The 21999-nt window shown below is 39.6% G+C and overlaps 1 long non-coding RNA gene across 2 annotated transcripts in view; it reads right to left on the bottom strand.

Moving 5' to 3' along the window:
• Positions 1-8117: 8117 nt before the first annotated feature.
• Positions 8118-21999, bottom strand: part of LOC142364019 (uncharacterized) — a 303513-nt gene continuing 289631 nt past the window's right edge. For both annotated transcript variants that reach the window (XR_012766092.1, XR_012766091.1), the window contains one exon: positions 8118-8885. This is a non-coding gene — a long non-coding RNA (uncharacterized LOC142364019). The remainder of the gene's footprint in view (positions 8886-21999) is intronic.

The raw sequence follows: 21999 nt of genomic DNA, 5'->3' as shown, positions 1-21999 counted from the left end.
GATAATACAAAATGCTTTGGAGCTTCGTCTACATTTTTTACCTGCAAAGCACTGCAGAAAGCTGTATAAAAATGCCATTTCTGCATGAAAAGCCATGCTGGGTCAAACAGCCACTCACATAAAAGCCATTGTCCCACAGCAGCTTGCAAAATTAGATACTTTACAAATAAAAAAAGCAAAAGGCACATGTTTACAGATAAAACTTGTAGAATAGATGAGGGAAGGAGAGATAACAGGAAGTTATTCCATTACACAAAAGTTAGCTCGGGCATGAAGTTCACGTGGAAGAAGTCAGAAAACGCCAGATACCGGGTTTATAAAAATGTTTAATTTGGAGATGCTTTGTCATATTTTTATTAGATACAAGTTTGTCCCTCCTCTGTGAAACTAGATATATTCTATCAGAAAGCAGCATTTAGCCCAGAACTCAGCCAAGGGCCATGAAAAGATACTAAAGTGAAAAGCAAAAGACCTGAGCAAGCAGAGTGACACTTCGCTACCATACCATTCCAACTCCTGTAAACCAGTGGTTTAAAGACATCTGAAGCCAAGAGTTGCATTTTCCTTGCCACATTTAACAGCTTTTGACAAATAATGTTCTTCATGAACTTGCCACAGCCTTTTCTAGCACATCTCAGAACCCCCAATATCCTCCAGCAAGGAGTTTTACAGTGGTATTGTACTGTATGCAAAATTATATCTCCTTGTTAATATAAGTCTGATGCTTGTTATTTTTACTGAGTGTTCTTTAGCTTTAACTGTAAGAAACAGCAATCATCATTGTCTACATGATTTGTATTTTTTCAAAACCTTAGCGCTTCACTTTCATTTCTTTCGAGAGGAAAATATCCTGATATAATAAGACTTATAAGCTGTTGAATAGCTTCAAATATATTTTTTCAACTTTTTCTGTATCTTTTCCAGTTCTATTACATATATTTTAAATGAGAGGAAGTGCGAAAGAGACAAGAACTGTACAAAGTGTTCAGTATGTTCACTATGGGTTTACCCATGGCATAAATAGTCTTTTCTAGTTCTAAGTATTTACCTGGTAATTTGTAAAATTTTCATTTTCAGTACTGGTCTAGCATGCTATACACCGCATCACGAGTGTGGATACGAGAGAGTCAGACACAAGGCAAAGGAATCTATGGTTAGGTACCACACCGAGACAGTAGTCTATTCCCATCATACCTTCAAACACTCTGCATCTGTAGCATGCAGTATAACAGCACCACCAAGAACTCAGAATGTGACTATGAAAATAATTTGTATGTTACTCTATTAGTACATATTAAATTACTGTAAGAAATGAGAAGGGGTTCGTTTCAGACTCCTAATTGTCAAGCATTTGTTCATCACCTTACCACAACAGCAGTAATTATGGGCATGGAATAACGTATGCAAAGAAAAGCAGTATAGAGTAAGCAATTTTCAATATATACAGTTGTTAAATATTACAACTACGTAAGATTAGCTGCAAAAAACTATCAGTGGGCAAAGCAGACATTTCTTTATTACTAATGAGACAGTGCAATTCTTTACAGTGCTTTTGCTTCAAAGAAAATCTCTAGTTGGGTTTTAATTAGTCTCAAAAGGAGGTTTTCATTGAGTAAGAAATTGTCAGATGACAATGGAAAACAGAGGATTCTGCATAAATGAAGTGAACAAGAACCAGAGGAAGACAAGCTGAGTGTCTACCGGACAGGTTTGCCAATACCCCAGCAATTCAGTGTCATTTAAAGCAGAAGCATGCAGCAAGTGTCTAATTATATTAAGTCACCTGTCACCTCTGCAAAAGTTGCTGACATGTGGTTTGTGTGTAAAGTAGCAAAGTTTCAGGAATTGCTGAAGGGTTTGCATTTTTTTTTTTTTTAAGAACATAAATTAGGATTCACACCACAGCCAGTAAAGTTAGAAAATATCACAATCCATTAAGCAAAGAATGGGACCCGCAGCAGCAGCTCCTGGGCTTTTTGGCATTTTAAAGGAAGGAGTTGGTGAAAGGTAACTGTAAAGAGAAATTATTTTCCTGCTGTTTAACTAGAGCAGTTCTGTCCCTTACAGATAAAATCCGCGGCTCGTTCTCAAACAAATGCACAGTCAACTACAGGCTTTTATTGAAAGGAAAGAGTAAAAGCAATGCCTTCCATTTAGAGGTCCTTCCATAGCTTTGCTGTTTCTGTGGTAACATGCTCCTCATGTTGGACAATTTACACTATCATAATCTGGGGTGGACACAACACCATAGCCCATTTTGGCTCAGTTTCAGAAGATTAGCTATTGATTTTTAAGGTCCTCATAACCCAGGTGTCACATCATCTAGACAAAGGTGTTGGGTCAAAATAAGGAGGTTCTAGCAGTTGTTGTAATTCTAAAGTATGACTCCCATAGGCCCCAAGCGATTCAAAAAACCCTAATGTAGCTGTTTAGTCTTTCTGTCCACAACCATGACACATCATCTAAATGAAACCACGAGTTTTAGTGCTTTTCATGTTCTCTTGCGTAGGCTTCCATTGATAATCTGAGGGTTAACCCAAGACATTGAAGAACTAAAAGCTGAAAGCCTGAATGAAGAATTCTAAAATTATTTTAAACTTATTTTTTAAAAGGTCCAACTCAGCTCTGACTCAGCACAAGTACTTGACTTCAGTTGTTTATATCCTGATCCATGAAGTCTGGCAAAACATTTTTGCAGTTTCAGCTGGATACATCACATCTAACAGACATACTGGGAGAACTGGTATGAGGCACTCTGTGAAAGGCTTTCCATTTTGGAATTCCCTCCCCTTCTTGTGTCCAGAGCTAAATATTGTTAGTGTTCTAGTTACACTGCAAATCTTGGTTATCTTTCTTTCCTTCTTTTAAGAAACATTGGCATGTATAATTCTCATTTGCATGTATATGCATTTTTGGGATAACCACTAACCATGCCTTAGATGGAATTCAGCAAGTTATAGGAATGAAATGATTGGCAAAAAAAGCTTTAAAGGTGTTGAAAAGCATATCTTAAAAGTTGTTTTTATCAGGAGCAATGTTTTAGATTGACTTTGAATTCTAGAAGAATGCTGACTAATAATAACAACTAGTAAAATAAACCTTGTTTAAACATTAGGCTATTTTGTCACATTTTGAATGAACTACGGAACTTGTTTATAAAACAGGTTAGACTAGGAAAAATAACTTCTATCAAGTCAAATAAACCAGAGCAAGAGACACACAAGGACAGGACAGAAGATAATTGCATATGGTTGTGGATTTTTCAGAGCCTTTTACCCTACTAATAAGAACAGTTGAGCTGTCAAGTTTACCTCCACAGAGAAGAGAAATGAATGACTCCGAATCAAACCACTAGCTATCACAGAAGTGCTGTCTGACAATTTCTGCGGGGCTCTTTGTGGCAATCAGTGAAGCTTATCTTTTCAATCCTCATTTTCAGAAGATTCAACCCTTTTCTGAAAAATTCAAGGTGTTAATGCTGCTAATGATAGCATAGCTCTCATTTTGCTTTACAACAAGCAGAATTTACTTGTCTTAAAAATCCTCTATTCTGCTCTTCCTTCTGGAATACCATGAGACAGGTTTTTGTGCAGTTAAAAGACTTTTGGAAACTATCTAAAGGAACAACACACAGTATGCAAATGCAGGATGCCAGGAATCAGTATCTAGACCCCAAAGCAGCAATAACCAATACTGACCTGAGTCAAACAGTTGTTACTAATAACAAAGACCGAAAATTTAACATGCCTTATATGTATGCTTAGACATCTTGCTATACACCAACATCAGCCAGTTCAATTTAGGAACTCAGTATTTCAGAAAAAAACTGGTTTCAGTCATTAACTACCAGAAAAGCGAGCACCAGTCCTTTTCACTTTGCTGTTCCTTAGACTGGAGCCACTTGAATTGCTTACAAGTTGTACAATGTATTAGAAAGAACAATACTTTAAGACACAGCGCATTTTCAGAAGAAAACATCCACATCAGAAGAATAAGGTGCCATGGAGATTTGAGAGGAGAGATCAGCTGGTTTTTAACCACCTTTTTTTGTTTCCAACAATGAAGAAAGAGGGAAGACCCTATAATCCACTCATAACACTTACAGATATCCACATAGCAAGTTGTGTATGTCCTTTCTTCACACATTTCCTGCTACTTTCCAGAAGCACAGAGGTCATTAGGGTGTATTCCATTAAGTGATCTTGGACAGCTGGCTGCATTTAGTCAATACCTGATAAGCTGTATCAGCTGGGTTTGGGTTTTGAAACAGGAAACCTACGTGCCCATTACAGCAGAGAAAGTTAAGGTCAGTTTCTTGTTTCAGCTGAGAAACTCTCCCAGCATTTGGACATGCAAGGCACACTATTGCAAGCAAAGATTTGTGACATACGTAATTTTTCATACTGAGTGAAAATCTTAACACATGCATATCTGTATTTACTTTGTGAATATTCAAACCTCCAAGCTTAGAACACTAGCATTCTTATAAACACAGAGTAGTCAGCCGCTTCAGATTATGAGTAGATACACCAGTTCAAAACCAGATGTACCATTTCACCACCTAAAGTATTAAACGTGTCTTTTTTTGTAAGTAACTTTTATGCTCCTTTAAAAATGCATATTAGATTTCTTTTTTATTCACTGTACAATTTGGTGGTTAAACTGATGTTTTGGTATGGTGTGCAGATCACTTGCATTTACTTTGAAGTACTCTATAAACAGAGTAGCTAGCTGAAGCTTTTACAAATGTTCTCATTCATCTTTGTGGTATTATAGTCCATCTGAGGGGCTTTACAATCAATGCACTCACAACATTTAAATTAAAAAAGAATGAAGCTTGGTTTAGACTGATAAAATATTCATATTGGGTCATACCTTATAAATCTCCAGAAGCTGAAGACAGTGTGGTTGTGAGATAGGATAGCTGCATCCACCTATGAAATATTAAAAATAAAATGTAGAAGTGATACTATTCAAAATTACCTTATCAGTCAGACCTACTCTTGTATTTGCACTCCTGGAAAAAAAAAATCTAGACCCTACACAGTCTAGTTAAAAAAAAAATTATTTAATTCACAAATAAAATACTAGTCATTTGTTTATCAATTCTATGATTGCTTTTCCAAAATACATTGATTATTTTGATGCTAGAATAATAACAGCTCTATTCAACTACCTCCCATGGAACAGTGCTCCCATATACAATTAGTCTAAGGGGCCACAGAAGCTTTTGTAAAGAAGTCAGAGACATGAATACATTTCTCACTTCTAAATAGTAGCAGTATTCAGAACGCAAAAGCTATTAGATGCTTTCCCCCACATATTTCTTATTAACAACATCCTCTGAATCTTAGAAATCATGAGTCCATAGATCTAGGTTGTATTAAGAACAGACTCCAGGACAGAGGGGCTTCTATTGATAAACACGCTTCATTTTTCTCCTTAATCATCAGACTACAGCTGAAGAAAGTCCACTGCTAGAACATAGAGAATTTGGCCCAGCAGCTTTAATAACATGTGAAAAACCAAAGCAAAAAAAAACCCCTAAACAACCATGATTAAACTAGATGCAATAGAAACCACTAGATCAGTTCTGATATGTTAAGTGAAGGGTTAAAACTCTCCTATCAGGTGCACACTATTAGCAAACTGAGCTTATTTTTTTCCTGTGTTTTCAAACTTGGCATTTTAAAACCTATCCATTTGGCAACACAGTCTGTTTTTCAGAAAACACTTTCTAAATTTTTTTTTCTCCCTTACTAATGAATTTATAAAGTAGAAAAACACTTTTGCTTGAAAGCAGGTGAAACAGCTAGAAAGGAAAAGCTGAAATAGCAATGACTAAGTAGACCTTTTTCATTTTCTTCCCTACTCTGTTTTAAAGAAAAAGCCCTTACCTGCTCAGTTCCTGTCCTCCTGCAAACCAGCCCTCACTCTAATACCCTACAAGGGTCCTCCCACCAAAGAAATGCTTTGCCACTCATTTCTTTTTGTATAAATTAAAACAATTGCTGGCCCAATTGCAGTTTGAAAGTAATTAGTTTTCATTTGTTATCTATCACACTTTCAGCTGTGCCACTCACCAAACCCAGACCTTTCTACTTAGCTAAATTGCCATGTTCTCCTCGGCCCTGCCTTGCAGGGAGAGGAGTCAGCCTGTGTCCTGGAGACAGGATTTCAACAGGACTGAAGCAAAACACGGGTGCTAAGTCCAACGCTGCAGTCCAGCATGGCACCTGTTGCTGCTCCCCGACGCCGGGGCTGTGGCGGTTCCCTGTGTGAGAGCAGAGCTCCGGGGAGCCGAGCCCTGCGCCTCGGTCGCCGGCGTCGCAGCTCGCCGACACGGAGCTGGCGTGCGGGGGCTTTCAGCGGCGAGGGGCTCGGTTCCGGCGGTTCTCCCCTGCCGCCGGCGCTCGCAGCTGCACTCGGTACACTGCCCCAACGTCAACGTTGAATTTCCATGCTGAGGAACGGCCCAAACTTAAATCAAAACTTTTCCCGTGATTTAGGAACTTCAGTAGCCTTCAGACTGGGCCTGTGGGGTGGCTGCTGGCGCCGTGCCCCCGACTGACCAGCGCTTTGGGGGAACAACATGGCGGAAAGAACTGACTGGGGATTATCAGCCTTGGAAGTGTCACCTCTCCCTTTCATAGGCAAAGGCGACTAACAGCTGAAGGTGACTTTAATTGCAATATCATGCAGCCGCCAAGATGATAATCTTTCATATTCACAGTTTAACACCGTAGCTGGTTTGACACAGAGGTCCCCAGTGAAGTTCATTTAATACAAATGACTGAGCACCTTGGGGTCGGGAAGACAAACAAGGAAAGAGATTTTTTAAAAAGTATCCAGCTTGAATTAATGAGAAACAAGTGCAGGTTTCTCTGCACCCTTTAGACACGATGAGACTCCTACAGTGCTCATAAAAGGGGTTTAAACAGCCTTAGTTTTTCCAGAGTGAAACCTGATATAAAGGTACACATTGGACTTCAAAAACCACGCTTGAGCTTCACTCTGTAATTGGCACGCAGTTATGAGAACCAGAGAGACTTCGTAAACAGCGCAGGGTAAGGGTGGGTTACCTGAGGCACCGATTCCACCCTCCTTCAGAGACAGGCAACATTCCCATATAACCGTTTTTTAACTTTACAGCATCACTCCTGGCAGTGTGTGCCGGGCCCGGGCGCGGGCGGCTCCGTGAGGCGAGGCGGCGGCTGCCCTGTGCGGGCGCCCGGGCGGGGCAGCCCCGGGCAACCCTCCGCAGAGGGGGCAACATGGCACACGGCGGGGAGGAACAACGGGCAGCCCGGGGAGCGAGCGCCGAGGGGAAGGGGAGGTTCATTCCTGCTGGTTTCATTTTGTCTTTGCTTCTGGCCATCCAACCTTATTATAAAGGAAGGTCACCTTCCCCAGACCAAGCCTGGCGTCCTGTTAGCTGACTGGTAAGCGATCTCCCTCCCTGTTCACCTCACCTTGTGCCCTTGACGCTGAGGGGGGCTGGGTGAGCGCCCGGCACCCGGCCGCGGCCACCCCGCTGCCGCCGGCCGTTTGGCCCCAATGCTGGGCCCAGCCCGCAGCCCTGAGATGAGAGAGATCTTCTACGCTCTGCGGCTGACCCAGCTGGCCATTGCCAGGGGGCTGCGGCCCCAGGCCAAGCTTAACCCGCCCCACAGGGAAAGCACAAGCTGTACAGAACCGGCTGTTCTACCGTTAATGGAAAATACCAATCTTTTTAAACGAGGGTCCGTTTGAGTTCTGGCCATTTGTAAAGCGCATTACTGGGGATGTGCGAAGTTCTCTAACTGTCTAGACCCAAACACTGAGAAGAAAAGGACAAAGAGCTCTTTTCAGTGGTGCCCAGTGACAGAACAAGGGGCAATGGGCACAAACTGAGGCACAGGAAGTTCCGTCTGAACATGAGGAAGAACTTCTTCCCTCTGAGGGTGACGGACCACTGGAACAGGCTGCCCAGGGAGGTTGTGGAGTCTCCTTCTCTGGAGATATTCAAGACCCGCCTGGACAAGGTCCTGTGCAGCCTGCTGTAGGTGACCCTGCTTCGGCAGGAGGGTTGGACTGGGTGACCCACAGAGGTCCCTTCCAACCCCTACTATTCTGTCATTCTGTGATTCTGTGAAGAGAGAACTCCAGTACTTGCATGTCTTTGCTAAATGTAGAGGGCAACAACTTGCTTATCAAGACATTTAATATATAGATGGCATCACATACAAAAACCCATCCAGTCACCACTGTAGACAGCGGTGTTCATCTAGGCTGGTACGTATACGCCACAGAGATTTTACACAAATTTGAGCAGAAGATCTGGCAAAATTTTAACACTGTTTTTTGGCAGCCAACTAGTAGGAGTAGTATTATAAAAGCAAAATCGGTCGTTTCTGGCACAGTGATCACACTAACATAGAACACTGCAGGTAAGACAGGCTTGCTTCTCTTGTGCCTGGCCTAAATACAAAACTAAACAAAAAGAAAGGTTTCAGTTAGGTATACACAAGTAAAAACGCTTCATGTGCTCTCCTCCTTTGGTGCTGCTCTGCTTTGCAGGGCTGTACGGTTCCCAGCATTCGGGTGGAGACTTCCTTCTGCGACACTGCTCACACGTTCAGATCTTTGTACGTGCGCAGACACCCGCTGCTTGTGGAGTTGGCTGAGGCGGCAGGAGTTTTCCTGTTGGAAAAAGCTTAGAGGACAGGGCCAAGAAATTGACTGCATTTGCTTTGTAAGCTCTGAAATCTTCACAATTTTTTTCTGATCAAACACATCTTAGGTTCTTATCTCAGTCCCACCATCTTCTCAGACTTCTGGCACTGGAAAATCTTTGAGTGATGAAGAGTACTGCAACCAAGGCATCACTTCTACAGATGCTGCATCTGCAAAATGCAAAAAATAAAATGATCAATTTTTGCGTAAAAAGTTCTGGAGATGTTAATGATCTGTGTGTTTAGCTTACATTGCATCTTTCTTCAAATTTGTATCTCAGCTCCAACCAGGGTGGGTTAAAGGCAAAGGCACTTCCTTAGCAGTCAGCTATAGCCATGGTAGTGAATACCGAACACTTGTGGGTTCTTTTTTCTTTTACTTGGAAATGCTAGTATTTAAATGTGGTTACTCAATAATCATTGTGTTGTATGTGTGTTTACATTAAGGGTAATGATCTAGAAAAGCAGTGTTCGTAATTGGGTTCTCCCAACAAGAAGCTTTTGCTGCAAAAAAGGCAATTAATCTTCAAATAGACCATGTAAAAACCAGGTGTTCAATGACATACAGATTGGTGGCATGGGTATTACAATGTCTTGTTTCATAGCACGTTGGTACCAGTATGGAGAAAAGATACTGCATTTGGAGTTTTCCATCCAAAGCAGACCGACATCTTTATAAATAACCTTTGCTTCTCAGGACAGCTCTTCACATATCGTGAAGATTCTAACATTAGAATCTGTTAATCTGAATGGAAAATGCAGCCTAAAATTAGTTAGACACCATCTGCATCTGTGAGCCAAGTCATACACAACTTCAAAATCTGTGTTCCTACTTTTTGTGTCTAAAATAGAATAAAATACAGGGACAACATCTTTATATACGCAATCTGTATTAAATGATTCAAGAAGTTAACTCGCTGCTTAAGCTATGTTCTGCTGTCTAAAGACTATTATCTCTGGGTAAAGACTAGTATCTCTGGTTCTGTTTTCCACTTAATCGCTTATTTTCACATATTTGGATGAAAAGCAAACACAGCATACAAATCTGAAAAAAAAAAAAAAGTTGCAGCCCAAAGAATTAGATTTATCACATTGGTAAATACACACCTGCTGCTCTCAGCAGACACAGTCGGCATGGAAATCAATTTCATTAGACAGAAGTTTTGAAGGGGTCTTAGTCCAATGGCTTAACAATTTAACATATTAAATTATAAGAAAAATGCAAAATAGTACAGTCAATTTCTACATCATTTAGCCTTACTCAGCATTCTCCTCAGTCCAGTTTGGCTATTTCATGGATACAGAGACAAAGCTACTACTTAGGTGTGTACAGTGAAGGCAGTCTCTGTGATTTAGGCATTTTAAGGGATCTCCCTGTGTTGATGGGAGAGCCTTGAGTTGATGATTTATTGTATTGCACTGCCAAGCCGGCTTCTCAGATGGTAAAAAACTGGCATTGCACTATCTAGGTTGGTAAGGTTTTGCCAGTACACAGCAACAGGAGAAGGCTTGCTACCTTCTAGGAGGAAAAGTATATCTTTGTTTTCCTTTACTATTACTTTCAGTTATGCTAAAAGATTTGCTGCTTTGGTTTCTTTTAGGGAGAAAGTGCAGAAGTTGACTCTTTTTAGAATAGTAAACTGGCTCACTTAAATTATTTAATGCTCTACGTTCTTTTTTTGTAACCTAAGTGCATTTACCTCCATCAGAAGGGCTCAGCAGAGGTCAACACAGCAGATGCAGGGTCCGATGGCCTTTTGCAAATTTCAGAATGTTACTAAAATTTATTTTTAAAAGGTTAAGATTTTTCTTCACTTGTATAAATAATGGAATAAGCTGAAATGCCACTCTCTGCTAGAGATGTTGCCAACTTCACAGCATTAGAGAACAGACTGTTCAAGCTTTGACATCTAATCAACATCACAAATATACTTAAAAACAAGAAGAAACAACTGATTTTAAGAATTCAGCTCTCCCTGGGTGTGTGTACAGCTTACACTGTGTCAAATAAGGAATATCAATCTTGGAAATTATCCTTGTGCTAAAAAGGACTAGCTGTAGCTCTTAATAGGTTTGACACTGGCTGGAGGCTTTTAGAAACACATACTCCTCAGCAGTCCTGCTTTCTAAAATCACTTTATAAACTGATCTCTATTTAACATACGAACAGCTTGATGGCAATTAAATTTATTCTGATCCTTTAAATGATGGCTGTTGAAAGAGATATTTGCGCAGTACAGTAACTGTGTTCACACAAACTCCCTATCAGTTCAAGACTTCAGTCTGAGTGATTTCCGATGTTGTCTGTTCCAGGCCAAGGAATTTACGACAGAAGCAAATGCCTCTTAAATTTCACCTGATTAATGTGCTTTTCCAAAGTATTTGTCACTTGCACAGATATCCACATGCTCGACTTGTAGGCAAACCTTTTCTGTGGTGCATTTGGAATGAAGTTAGGCGAATAAAGCTTTTTTCAGTGCATGCTGTTAGACACTAATAAGCCTGCTATTTAGTAAGCATTCTTCTGAATTTCAGTATAAAAATTCAGATCTAGGCTTATGGTCCAAATTAAGCTTCAAAACACTAGGGTATATAGATTAGGTAAACTTTCCCAGCCAAAAGTTACATTTTTCATTCTAATGAGATATCAACACACTATGTTTCCAAGAATGTTCAGTATGATTTCTCACAATCACTTTACAGAGGTTAGAAATGACTAAAAATAGTGCCCTTAATATTTATGGGTTAACATTCAAAGACTGTAGCACAGAAATTTGTGGAACAACTAAAAGCAAACTCATCCATCTACAGTTTCATTTCCCAAAAACCTATGACAAAAAATATCTCATGTCTCCAAAAGTATTTAACATTACAGAATAAAGTAACAATACTCCTCTATAGCACAAAAACCCCACTGTTCCAACAGGCATTGACAAGAACAGTTCATTTCGAAAGAACCACCAAACCTACTAATGGCAAAAAAATCAAGAATGTAATTAAAAGAAATAATAAGAGAAAGAGAGAGGGAATATTTGTGTATTATGTACATACTATATATAGAACTACACTGACATACATAAAAATCAGTATGGAAACTCCCCACTATTATTCTCAGTAATAAATATTGTTATCATCTTGGATTCTGGATACTAAAACCCCACACTTTAGATTTCCTTACACAGGTATTTCTCTAACATTTTCTCACCTCAAAAACTGGAGAACACTTGTATGCATCAGAGACATCCCATAAGGACAAGCAATTTTTAACGTCACCCATATCACCATCTTCTCAAAAGGTCAGACACTGCCCAGAGAATATCCTGGAAAAAGTAGTTCCTGACAGAATGATAACCAGGAGGAGCAATGTGCCATGAGCATCCACAGACTCAGGGCTAGGACTGAGAATTTCCCTTTACAAGGTAAATTCCAGGCTCTGAAGCCTGACCATCTTTAAGAATCCAGACCTGCTCCAATGACCAAAATTTCAAGTAACTTAGATGTAAAGAGGATCAGGCTCTAAATATTCATAGTCTTACGATTCTTTCAAGTTATTAGCAATAAAGACTTCCATCTGGAAGATGTACAGGTGCTTCACGCAATGTGACTAAAGTGAGAGAGAGTAGCTGGCATCATCTCTCTAGAGAGAAAGTACGGGATGGTGGCCTCATAGTCCAGAGCTCGGAGTGCTGGAGGGCATTCCAGGCAGGACTTTCAGAAAAGAAAAATCACTTTTCACTGCTCATGTAAATTGATTATACCTATTGCCCGCTGGAATTGGAGGTCGGGTTTTATTTTTTAGCTCAAGAGCTGTTGATCGTTGCAGAAGTCAGATTTTCTTGTGCCTGTTACCCACTATAACCTGCATCAATTGCAGAGTCCAGCAATGGAGACTGCATGGCTGACCTTGTCAAAAATGAACAAAACTCAAAGGATATACTTATATTGCACAAATCTCCTTACTCGTGTTGGTGTCTGGAGAAAATCAGTACATCTGTTCTGTTTTTATAATATGTCAGGGTGTTTAGGGTTTAATCATTGAAATCTTAGTACGTGCCAAATCCAAGGGAATATTTTACATCAACGCCTCGACTTCAGGCCCAGAAGTTCTAAGATAAGTTTTATGTCACTGCCAACTCCATCCCCTTCTTTATTCCTCTCTAGAGCCAGCAAAATATTCAGCCCGTCAGCGTGTGGCCCAGAGTGTCTACTTGAACTGGAACAGTTGCCTGAACCACTTAGGTTATAAGGGATGCCTGGAGGTCTCTGCTCCAATCTCCTGCCTCAGGCAGGTCCAGTTAGTTCAGGTTCCTCAGGCCCACATCCAGTCGAGCTATGAATATATCCCAGGATAGGTATTCCACAGCTTCTGTCAGCTCCTGTTTCAATATTTGACCACCATCATGGTAAAAAAGTATTTTCTTAGGTTTCTTTGCGATTTACAATTTTCCAACATAGTCCATCACCCTTGTCCTATCCCTGTATCCCCTCAAAGAAAACTCTGGCTCCATCTTTTGTCTACCCTCACATTACGTATTTGTGTATATCTCAGTCGTCAGAAACATCAAAAGAAGGTTTCACAGTAAATCTTTTGAGGTTTCAGAGTTTTAATAGAGTCATAATTTTTATAACAATGTAATGGAAAACTCATTTCTTAAGTTAGTGCGTGACTGCAAAGTTTGAAAAGAACTGTAAATAAAAAAACCCAGCATTGGTCTCCCTTCCCATATCATTCTGTATTTGGAGTGGGTGTCCTTCTGCCCACCAGCTTATCATTCTGCCAAGGTCCAACATGCTACTTGTTTCAAAAATACACAGAATTCTGTCCTGAGTGCCAGCCCCTTGCCTATTTCTGGAAAATGAAAATACAGTCTCTCAGGCTGCCTTTGCAACTGTCTCTTCCCCACTCACTAGAACTTAAAGAATTTAGAAACAGCTATCTTTCCATTTGCTCAGAGGATGAAATTAAGCATAAGAAACAACAATCAACCTGGATATTAAACTGCAAAAAATAATAATAAAAAAAAGATGCACTTGACTTCTTTGGGGCTAGAAAATGTCTTCTCCTCTCAGGTTACCCAGATATTTAGAGTTAGTCAAAGGGCATGCAATGTTGGACTTGCTCTAGCGCAAATAAAATCACTCCATTAGTTCTACTGTTTTACGTCACCACTTGATCCGCTTCAGCGGTTGTAATGGTCTGATGGGACACGGCTCTGAAGTAGCTTTGCAATCCCTTTATTTTGTCAAGTCACTCTGCAGCTAGCTCCTTGTACCCCTTCAGTCAAACGTGCTCTGTGGTATCGAGTGAGAGAGGAGAGCTCAAGACCCTTACAGAAATGCCCTGTTTCTTGAAACTGAGTATCTCAGCGCTGAGCAAAATCTTTCGTCTCTGCCTTTAATACTGAATTTAATAAAATCTATGTCCACTATGTACACAACCGTGCTGATTCCAAGGAACACCTTGGTCAAACCTCGTGATCTTTTGTTAGTGCACCAACCTGTTGCCTGTTAAATCATTGAAATATTGTCTGTTGAAGACACGTAGGTTAAAAGGAGGAACTACAGGGAAGAGCTCTTCCCTTTCTTTTTTGCAGAAAGAGCAGAGACTTTCTCCTAGAGATTTGCTAAGATCACTGACGTTACACATTAAAGGCTCAATTTTTAAAAGTATTAGGCATTTAAAGACGCAGATAAATGCCACATAAGCACATTTGAAAATTACACTGAAAGTCTATCTGCAAACTGAGGTGCTTAAGTTCTTTGAATATACTGAAAGATGCCTTTATCATCACATTTAAGCACATAAATAAAAGTACATGATTTTCAGATATGTTGATCGATAATGATTCCTAGTATTTCCTAGGCAAGTATTTAAAATAACAGGTAATTGATAATACAAGTGCAGCTCTTTATTGGCCTGTATTGATCCCTTTTATATCTCTGCAGACTTGAGTGGAATTACACTTTTTGAGTTTGTACTGCAGGTGTATAATGCTCATACAAGTTTTACTACATAACATCAGGTTTCAAGTATCTTAAAGTAACTGGATATAAGGACTAGAAGATTTTTTTTTTCCTTCAGTCCTGATTTTCTTAAAAAAAAAAGGTAATTTTAGTGTTGTCAAAGATACTTTTGATGGGGGAGGAGGAGAATGAACAAGAAAAAAGCCATTTCAGGTGAAACCGAAATCTGTATTATTTTAGTGCTCTCCCTCTCTGTTTTAAACTAGTATTTTGTAGTTACCAGCATATGTAATAGCAATGTCTGCATGCGTACATTCAAGGCTCCTGTTACGTTTTTGTGCAGTCATTTTAAAGAGCAGCAAACTCCAGTATTTGATGATGAGAGCCCTGTCTCAAAAGAGACACTCTCCCCAGAAAGCATTGCCCGGATCTCGCTCGGTGCCACATGAAGCAAAGCTGATACTGTGAGAAGAAAGAGAGCAATTTCAGTTGTTTTAATCTTGCAGAGTCCCATGCCTTTTGATCTTCTCTTTGTTCCCTCTTTGCGAAGCATAACTTAGACTGGCTGCAATTTATTTGCTTCACAGTTTGCTTATCTCTGCTAAGCAATAACATAGCACAGTGTAAAGTTCCCCTGCAACTATCGGGCCATGATTTGTCTTGTTTCTGAAGACGGCATCTGCGTTTCTTTCTGTTGTACAGCCTAAATGTCAAATCACCTGTTCGGTGTCTTTTGAAAGTCAGCATCTGAACCTCTAATTGCAGAGTGTTTGTTTAGTGACTAGAACACACGTTTCAGCTAACCTCTGATTCATTTCCCCTCAGACTTCATTTAGAGGCTGCAACAGACAGTTCCACAGCATATGCTATGGCTTTTAACGTGGATTACCATACAGTTTACATACCAATTAATTAGGAAGTAGGCAATTCTCATAGAAACTATTCATTACCACAACTCCCAGTGGCATTTATTTTCTTATAAAAGCAGACATGTATTGTTGCATCGAGCAATTTTCTCGTCTGTATAATTTAGTTTTCTGTTAAAAATCTGCATATCTAAGAGAAAGAATGACTGTGCTTGGTATCCAGCTACTGGCGAAGCAGGCTCTTGTCTGTGAAGACCCTTGTTCATCACAGTATATTTGACTCCTGCCAGGGCCACACTGGGCTGAGAAAAAGGATGGCGATACATTACAAGCCTGGTATTTTACACAGCTTTGAGAAATACAAAATAAGATTGAGTAATTAATACCATCGTCGGTTTATACGCTCAGAAAAGGAGCAGAAACAGAGGCCCTGCTGCAAATAATCAGCAAAGAATTGGCAGGACCAGAGTGTTTGAAAAGTAACTGGGAGAGAGGCTTCTTTCTTTGGAGGGCAGACAAAGCAGTGGAAAACATTAGGGGCACCGGATGGAGTGGACCTGAGGAGATGAGCTGTTTTTCACAGAAAGGTAACAGAAAATATTTAGCCAGCAGCTTCACATCTCATATCACAGATTCACAGAATGGTAGGGGTTGGAAGGGACCTCTGTGGGGTCCAAGCCCCTGCCAAAGCAGGGTCACCTACAGTAGGTTGTAGAGGACCTTGTCCAGGCGGGTCTTGAATATCTCCTGAGAAGGAGACTCCACAACCTCCCTGGGCAGCCTGTTCCAGGGCTCTGTCACCCTCAGAGTGAAGAAATTCTTCTTCATGTTCAGACAGAACTTCCTGTGCTTCAGTTTGTGCCCATTGCCCCTTGTCCTGTCGCTGGGCACCACTGAAAAGAGCTTGGCAGATACCTGCCTCAGGATGGAGAAGGCTAGTAATGCCAGTAACAAATAAAGCCTATTTGGTCAGGTATGGAGCAGAGAAGGAGATGGACACAGCCAGCAACCACTTACAACACAGGGAGACAGACAATAATTCTTTTGCTTTTCTATGTCTATAGCCAGTCCTCCAGGAAGCTTGTCTAAAGGCTTCAAAAGTCTCCTACGTACTTCTTGAAATGAGCCATTTTCTGAGGAAATTGAGGACCCTTCAGTAACCTATCGAATCATGTGCTGGCTAATTCGAGCTCGCAAAAACGCAGTCAGATGTGGCAAGCTGACAATCCCATGGGTGGTCAAAATGCTCACCTGATGCAGGACTGACCATAAGAGGCTTCCACCAGCCTGGGCTCAGTTTATAAGTTGTTATGAAAAAAGTTTCAGAGATGTTACTTCAGAACTGACTACAGAGAAGACGCTACAAAATGCTACGAGTCACCAGGTTACTCTAACCCACGCCAAAGACAATGCAGGTGAGACCAGAGCATTCAGCTACCCCAAACCACCTCAAGTCCCCAGTTTCTGTCCCAACAGATCTCATCAGAAGCACAATACTGAACTGGAATCTGTATATCCTTCTAAATACAGCAATTGCTCTTTTGTAGCTTTAGTTAAATGTACACAATCATAACTAAGTCTCTGAGATCATAATAATTAAGTCAAAATCCAAACCTTTGAATGGTAACTGGTAGCCTTAAATGTAACACGCAGAGAAGACGACTGTTGGATATATTCAAATGCATCCTTGCAGGTCCTATCGCCTAAAAATGGGCTCTCTGAAAGATATCCTCCATACACATTGCTTGCCTGATAAGTTTTTCAAAGTCAGTATAGAGGACCCTTACAAAGATCAATACATTCAGGCTTACGCTATAAAACTTAGGACAACCCGATACATCTGTCTTCATTTATGCATATACATGTTTAGAATTTTTGCTTTGAATTTTCTTATTAAAATTCTAGTTGTACTTTTGAGCTGAGAACACCTTTGCTATCTGACTAAATCCATTTTTGATCTTGTCACAGATTTGATGCTGGGAAAAGGTAGAATTACACAGGGGACACATGGAGGTCAGGCAAAAAGAGAATCAGAACAACAGCGTTAGCCTCTCACACTTCAGAGAATTGTCCATCTGGATTTTGGTGAGTACCAAAAGCATTTGGAAATTCAACAGCAGCGCTGGGGAATGATACCAGTGAAATCAAAATACCTTCCTGCTAGTTCATAAAGTCTTCTAGTCATGTATCAAGGGTGAAAAGACTAATCCATTATGTTAGTCATTCATTTAGAGGTAGGTAATAGGAAAAAATCCTCAGGGACTAGCAGACATTTTCTAATAAGTGACTCGCTGCTCTTTAGTAAGTTCAGCCCCACAGGACACACATTTCTGAAGCCTCAACACATTTTCCCAAGTGCCAAGAAATGCAATAACAAAAAAGTCCTGTATAATTCCTGTCCCCAAAGCTTGAAGAGAGCAATTTAAATCCTTGCAGCCATGAAGGAACAAAACACGTAAAAAGAAAGTGTTTCTAATCAAGGTATAAAAGGTTAAATGCAGGCTTTATTTAAAGATACATTATATTTTAGAGGTCAGACTATAAAGAATGAAATTTTTATTATGCCAGAAGGCCAAAATTTGAGACCATACGACCTTCTTCAGATTTGGCATTCTGCCTCTTTGTGGAGAAGGCATAATGAGAACTAATAAATGAACACTTAAAATTATATAGTACTGGTCACCCCAAGAATGTACAATATTTAGTTGTTTTTCATTTGTGGTGTTTTATGGTTCTGTGGGAATTTTTAAGCTGAAGAACTCTTCAAGTGTCTTGTGGACAGCTATGTCAAGCTCAATCAGAGGTGATGACAGAAGCATACAACGGAAAAACACAGATTTCAGTTTAGTATTACTTCAAATTCTAATATCAAATCCTGAATTTCAGGAACCTAAAGAAATGTTAGAGTCTATTCATGTACTCCCTGGAATCAACTCTGCCTGACTTCTAGGTTTAGCCTGGAATCAGCTTTCTCCTTCAAAATGTTTTTTGGCAATTTCAAAAAAACTATGCAAGCAATTTTGCATAATGCAAAAACGAATGTAAAATATTTTTTTTAAAGATCAAAAATACTTTTTGGATTAGTTGTTTTGTCCCACTGAAGTTCATAAAGATAATTTGACTTGTGGGCCAAGTTCATTCAGTTGAAGATCTGGTTTCATACGAACGTGTTCTTTTATTATTAGTTTCTGTCAAAGCCAGCCTGCTCTGAGGGCAGTTTGTAGAACTTCCTAGACTTTCTGTAAACCTGTGTAATTGCCAGGGCTTTCTGTTTTTGAAAGGCATCTGTAAATATTCCAAATTATTTTCTTTCATTTAAGGCAGTGTGACTGAGTATGTTGTGCAAGGTTTAAGTAGTTGGAACTTAGCCATATTGTCAGTGCTGCTACTCTGGTCTTATCTATAGCTGTTCGTAAACTCTATGCTTCCCGAAGGTTTGATATTGAAATCCGGTGATTTGGACATTAACAGAAGACAGCAGACCTCAGAACCTTGTCAAATTATATCCTTTTTTAGCTACTTAACTAGGACAATTCCAGAACTAAAAATTTCAGCTAGCACATCCAGAAATAAAACATATCGAAAAAGCAAATGTAGATGAATCTTCATGAGAATCTTTTAGTTTTCACATCAATTCTTAACAAACTTGTAAAACCAGCAGCAGAATCTATAATTCAGTGGATCACTTTCAACAAGTGTAGCTTTTGTCTTTCTATGTATATTTCACATATTTACTGTTCAACTTGAACTAGTTATTGGTACATTTATAGGGAATAACAGCAGCTCTCCAGAACGACAGAGGATGCTTACTGCATATAAGGGTTGCATCTTCCTACTATTCCCAGCCCAGAGGTACTTCATATTGCATCCAGCCTAATAGATCAGTATTTCCTTTACAGAACTGAATTATGGCAACAAAAAGGGGGTGGGGAGGGGGTGGCTGTTGTTTGTTTGTTTGTTGGTTGGGTTTTTTATTAATCCCTTGCCATGCAAAGATATTTCTTGGCTAGAATAAGTCAGTATCCTACTGTGTTTTCATGTCAATGTTTTATGCATGGCCAGAAAGTGCTGATAAAGCATTTCTATGCATTCAGAGAGGAAAAGCACTCAAAAATGTATTTCTGTTAGTCTTTGAAAATGTATCATAGTGGAATTGTTTGTGGGTTTCAACTCTAACAAATAAGGGAGATGTATGTTAAGTTTATCTTCCTTGCATCTAATTTTCTCTCAAAATGCATGATGGAGTTTAATACTAATGAAACAGGTCGATATACTCTAGTTTTAAGCTCAGATAAAAAGCAGGTAACTATCATACCATTTTTCATATTTCACAGTCTTTGCAGCTTGCTTGTAACATTCCCATTAATTTTCCCATGTCCTTTTCCTGCACAAAAACTGCCAAACAAGCCAAACTGTATCATAGGTTTGCGAAGTACAAACTTTTGGACCCAAGAACACTGTCCTATTCCTGAAGGACCCAGCTTTCCACACTTTGTCTTCAACAAGTTAGACCTTGTAAAAGGCAATGCAATAAATACATTTTCAAGATGCCTTTTATGCATTATAACTTTGATGTTCTAACAAAATCAGATCCTTCCATAGGACACAAAACTGTCGACTCTTATTTTTAAGCATGTATTAATTTTTGTCTTATACCTACATGCTCAGTTTCAGTTTTGTTTATTTGTTTGTTTTGATTGGAACAAGAACCATGATAAAGGAGGATAACACTGCAAATAAGTAAATATTCTTGAATAAGAATTTGATTTAGAGCCAGATCTGTCTTCTGCATGTGTAACACTTCTTAGATAAAGGTCTGAAACACACTGTGGTGAGTAGTCTGCGCTAGCCTGTGGCTGTTGGGAAACCCAGTCTGAACTGACGGGAAAAGAGAGAACCAAGACACCCAACTGAGCACAGTGGTACCATGGTAAACATCTTCCTGTAGCTCCAAGTGAGACAGCAGCTCAAGCCCTCAAAGCAGAACAGCTGTGTTGACTGATGGGATGAACAGCATTCATGCTATTTAAAGGTGTGAGATGTAAACTAGAGCTGTGCTATTGATCTAAATAGTTGTCTGTATGCCTAGTTTGCAAAGCAAATCTAAAACAGGACTAAATTTAGCTAGGATGCATGCTAATTTCAGAACCAAGTTATCGCAGACTCCCTCTGTCGTCACTGGAGACAACTAGCTCCCCAGGAGGAAAAGCCCACCTAAGACCTGAACCTGGAAGTGATTTTCACTTTTCACTGATGACAGAGAAAACATGGAGAGTAGTTTCCTAAATTATAGACCTTCTAAGCGTTAATTACTAAGAATCCTAAATTGAAGAGGATGTGTTTCAGAATCTAAACTCCACTTCTCCATCCTGAGTTGATTTTTAATAAGAAATAGGGGCTGTCTCCTGTGAACGCATGTACCAATTCCTTTCTTGTCGTAACATTTGCAAACATCCTATGTTTTGTCTTCTGGACATTTTTTGCTCCCTGTTCTAGAAGGCAGAAAGATGTTCAGCACTCTCCTTATAATGCTGAATTTTAGCATGGTGCATCTATTTGTTTTTAGCTATAATGGATACAAGATACTTTCTATTCTACATGTCCATTCATCTGTATCTGGCTAAACCTACTGTAAATATAATATTGCACTTACATCATTTCTGAAAAAGAGTACTGAGCGCATAAAGGTCACAAGGCCATCATGGAAAAAAATGCTTAAGCAGTGGGAAAAAAGGAAAAAAAATTCAAACAAAAACTTGAGGTTATTCTTGGAGTTACTGTAGAGTAGACTGTTCTCTGAAGAAACATTACAGCAAATAAATATTTCATGAAAGGTGCTAAAAAGACAGCGCATTATACTGCACTGAACGAATGCTGTGAATGATGCCGTGACTGTGCCTGCTCTGCCTGATCAGCTCGCTCTTGTCTGTTCACCGGCTCGGTGCTGCCTGCTGCAGAGAACAGCTTTGCGGCACCACTTTTTCTACCTAAGGCAAAGATTCAGAGGCATTTCCCAAAATGAAAGATTAGATGTCAAAGTATGCACTGACAAGTCAATGTCTTTATACATATCTAGGCAGCTATACTTAGCATATGATTTATTACATCATTTAGGAACTGAACTTTTCATCACTCTATTCTAACTCAGCTTACTTATCATGTTGTTCAGGCATAAGACTTCCATTTATGTTTCAAAGTTCATGAAAAAACACGTGCACAATCTCTCTGAAGCATATATGAAGCACAAAAGGACTACGCCTAATAAACATCAAACATCATTATATCAATTTAGAAGGTTATTTATCTTACATGTTCATAATGTAAGACCTCAAGATTTGAACTTCTAATTGAAATGTGGATAAATTCGACTTATTTGGCATTTTATTTTAAATAAATTGGGAAAATGCTTTTTTCTGCGATTAGCCACAAAAAACAATGGAAAAATTTCTATTTAT

This window comes from Opisthocomus hoazin, chromosome 23 (genome assembly GCF_030867145.1).
Source record: "Opisthocomus hoazin isolate bOpiHoa1 chromosome 23, bOpiHoa1.hap1, whole genome shotgun sequence".
Taxonomy (NCBI): domain Eukaryota; kingdom Metazoa; phylum Chordata; class Aves; order Opisthocomiformes; family Opisthocomidae; genus Opisthocomus; species Opisthocomus hoazin.
This window is presented reverse-complemented; position numbering and strand designations above follow the sequence as displayed.